This window comes from Mizuhopecten yessoensis, unplaced genomic scaffold (assembly GCF_002113885.1).
Source record: "Mizuhopecten yessoensis strain PY_sf001 unplaced genomic scaffold, ASM211388v2 scaffold715967, whole genome shotgun sequence".
Lineage (NCBI taxonomy): Eukaryota > Metazoa > Mollusca > Bivalvia > Pectinida > Pectinidae > Mizuhopecten > Mizuhopecten yessoensis.
This window is the reverse complement of record NW_018479881.1, coordinates 37,596-42,192: the sequence shown is the minus strand read 5'-3', so window position 1 is coordinate 42,192 and position 4,597 is coordinate 37,596.

Sequence of the window (4,597 nt, the reverse complement as noted above, 5' to 3'; positions counted from 1 at the left end):
TGTGGTGTTAAACATACACAGACGGTAAGGTCACCTTACCTTGATCCTGTAACCCTTCAATGGTGGTCCTGGTACTGTGGTGTTAAACATACACAGACGGTAAGGTTACCTTACCTTGACCCTGTAACCCTTCAATGGTTGTCCTGGTACTGTGGTGTTAAACATACACAGACGGTAAGGTCACCTTACCTTGAGTCTGTAACCCTTTAATGGTGGTCCTGGTACTGTGGTGTTAAACATACACAGACGGTAAGGTCACCTTACCTTGAGTCTGTAACCCTTTAATGGTGGTCCTGGTACTGTGGTGTTAAACATACGCGGACGGCAATGTCACCTTACCTTGACCCTGTAACTCTTCAATGGTGGTCCTGGGACTGTGGTGTTAAACATACACAGACGGTAAGGTCACCTTACCTTGAGTCTGTAACCCTTTAATGGTGGTCCTGGTACTGTGGTGTTAAACATACGCGGACGGTAATGTCACCTTACCTTGACCCTGTAACTCTTCAATGGTGGTCCTGGTACTGTGGTGTTAAACATACACAGACGGTAAGGTCACCTTACCTTGATCCTGTAACCCTTCAATGGTTGTCCTGGTACTGTGGTGTTAAACATACACAGACGGTAAGGTCACCTTGCCTTGACCCTGTAACTCTTCAACGATGGTCCTGGTACTGTGGTGTTAAACATACACAGACAGTAAGGTCACCTTGCCTTGATCCTGTAACTCTTCAATGATGGTCCTGGTACTGTGGTGTTAAACATACACAGACGGTAAGGTCACCTTACCTTGACCCTGTAACCCTTCAATGGTGGTCCTGGTACTGTGGTGTTAAACATACACAGACGGTAAGGTCACCTTACCTTGACCCTGTAACCCTTCAATGGTGGTCCTGGTACTGTGGTGTTAAACATACACAGACGGTAAGGTCACCTTACCTTGACCCTGTAACCCTTCAATGGTGGTCCTGGTACTGTGGTGTTAAACATACACAGACGGTAAGGTCACCTTACCTTGATCCTGTAACCCTTCAATGGTGGTCCCGGTACTGTGGTGTTAAACATACACAGACGGTAAGGTCACCTTACCTTGACCCTCTAACCCTTCAATGGTGGTCCCGGTACTGTGGTGTTGAACTATTGCTGATGTTGACATGCATTATTCTTTAAGCTGGGCTGAATATGCCTAAAATTGACGTTTGCATACTTTATAACCACACTATTCACTAAATAAAGTGTATACTTACTCATGTCACAATCAGCATTTATTTTACGATAGGAAATAATGTATGTATTGCATGCGAATAATCGTCTCTATGCCTGTGAGAGTTATCTCCCTTATATCATGAAACTAATGGATTATTATGCAACTTACACTATATTTATCATAACAAGATAAATCTTCCACAAATGACCATTGCGTTTTATAGCTTGGGTATGCTAATGTATTATATTTGAACAACCCAGTGAGAAATCGTGTTGGGTAATCAGGTTAGAAATCGTTTCGGGTAATCGGGTTAGAAATCGTGTTAAATAAATGGGTGAGAAATCGTTTCGATTAATGGGTTAGAAACCGCAACGGGTAATCGGGTTAGAAATAGTATCGTTATTCCATATCTCAGATGTAAAGTACGATTTTGTTGTGAATAGTGTGTTTTGTATTTACAGGACGGTGACCAGCGAGGACTACCCTGTGATGGAAGCGATGGTGATCAGCATCGTTAAGAAGAAGCAACCCATCGAACGCCTTGTTATAATAAACCTCCAATGCGTATAATTGTTACAGTTAAAACCATTTCTACAGCTTGAAGTTTTGTAGGATATAGCGACACAAAAGTGCACATAGAAGAGGAGAACGACTTGTGAATGGCTTTTGTCAGAAGACAATGTTTACTCGTGCTCTAAATAACGAAGCTCGTTTGTGACGATAAGTCTGTTTTATTGTCTAAGAAACGGTAGTGTTTCTTAAGGCGACAACGAATAATTTCAACCATTAAAATGCCCCCCTCAACTTCTTTGATTGGGTTTGGTTTCCTTTGGTTTAACGCCCTCCCAACAGCCAAGGTCATATAAAGATAGGACGCTGACATTACTGTTTGCAGTGGCGGATCCAGAGACCTANTAACATTTGCATGGCATTGTCACTATATAGCCTCTTTGAAAGCTGTGTCGTTGATGGGACTTTAATTACCATGCATCACGAGACACAATTCTTAGCGTATTAATACAACACTGACCGGAACTACAATATCCAATATAAATAAACATGACGGCTGCTTAAATATCGCTGGGCATTGTGAGATTTGACAATGTCATTGTAAATTTATGTGCAAAAAATAAAATAAACGAATAAATATTACAACGAAAACAAGACCAAGGTCTGCAATATCGTACAAAATACACATCGGTTGAAATCACCAATGCCGGCAATGGAAGCAATGTTAACGCTCATGCAATTTATCAGAAATATCGTCTGTTACACTGCACTGATCAACAGGAGTTCGTTACAATTGTCTGAAATACACATATTCTATAGACCTTCTGACACATATGTTACAGACCAACTGATATGAGTCACAGCACACAAACATTTCAGACATTTGTAACGAACCTGTGCTCCGTCGCAAGATCACTCACTTCAAACGCTATCAGTTTCACGCGTCTCGCATCCACGGTACCTCAGTTTCTGACGACATGTCAAATAACGAGTATATTATAGAATCTACCGACTGTTGTCAGGTTCCCATACAATCAACAAATAAATTCACGCCTGGATATGTCACAAAATGAGCAAAGAGAAAAGTTCTAATTAATTTCCAAAAATAATCCCTCGTGGAGGGCAAGGTCGGATTTCCGGTGTTCACTGTATTTGTCCATGCGCGAAATTCGTTCCGGGTAAAAATACTAGTACTTTGTTTGCCAATCAGCTCGCGACAATACGCTGTTCAAACTATTGAATGAAATTGTGTGAACTGTCGATAAGGCGGGCATTTTTAATTTTAAATATAAATTATAAGTTAAAAAAGAACATAAGAGGCAGAGAAAACGTAAATATAAGTATTGAACTGTTTTTCAATGCTGAAATAAAACCACAAAAGACTCACTTAATAAACGTAATAATTACTCACAATTGTTACTGGTATAGCCTGTGTTTTGTTTCAAATATTAAACGGATCCAGTTGGATGACCTACATCTGCATCCAAAAATAATTGCTAAACTTTAGGATCGGCTTTGATAAAATTCAAGTTTTGATAATTATTCAGGGTTTATTTTGTCAAACAAGGTTAAACTTTTATTGACAAATTCAAATAACACGTCCGTTAAAAACGATCCTTTGAAATCTGACGGTATGATAGATTCCCCAAAAGTACACGGGTTACCTCCCCTTTACCATTGAACCAGATCGGAGATGATCATACTCACCTGAGTATATTTTACAGTGGTCATGATTGATGAACAAGATAAGAGTTGTCTCCCATCTACCGTATCATACTACATGGTCGTAAAAGAATATTAAAAGGGAGCACACAGAAAGACACTGAAAACGTCCCCCCCCCCCCCTTAGTATGTCCTTTCCTACTGGTGCTTTATATCATAAAAACAATAACACACGGATAAAGTAAGGCCTGTGGTATAACCATTCACTCCAGTCAGCCATCTAAGCACGTATCTATATATAGAACGTTAAATGTATATACCATTCGGCGTCAGTTTTGAGTTGTAAGACCACAACGTAACACACGTGTGATGAAGTGACGTTATTGTAACTATAAACGTATAATCATAACACTGAAGAATGCTAGCCGGTATTAGCTCTCGTTGTAATACTTATCAAAAATGTACATTAGATGTGAAATTAATATGTAACTTATGACAAGCAGTATTGTATTGACATCAATGCTAAACAGGGTGCAGTTAAACGTTAAAATACATATTACTATCCGCGCGGATATGTATACAAAACCAACAGACTTCAACGTACTTGCAGTCACCGGCTAGAATAAATATGCTAGAGTACATCTTTTACCGGTGTATCTATTATTTACTGATCAACCTGTATTATGCAAAGTAACAGAGGAAGAACTAACGCTTGTGCACTGTAATAACTTGTACATAAAAGCATAACGTCACTAGGATATTTCTGATTACCATTCAAGGCTTTACCGGGAGGCGTGTCCAAGGTCGAAACACGTACGAGTGGATTTTTGTTAACATACTTCCTCTCCACACACATCTGGTACAACATAATCTGTTTGAAGTGTAGATACAAAACAGCAAAGAAACTATCCGGAGGTAAATATCAACTTCATAATGTAAAGTGTGAGAAACCACGGGTGACTTGTCACACGGCGTCAATGAACCACGATGTTAGTGCAATGATGACGTAGGAGAAGACACTGACAAGTTAATTCTCAACGTTATTAACAAGCATGTTCTTCAACCTGTTGGTCAAACGGTTGAACTTCACCAGATTGGCAGGACCCATAGAGTTAACCGTCGTGTATTATATCCCACCCAAAACCAGCTTCCAATGCCCAGAGATATCATAGTGCGTTTTGTCAGCTACAGGGACAGAGCTGTTGTGTTCAGAAATAA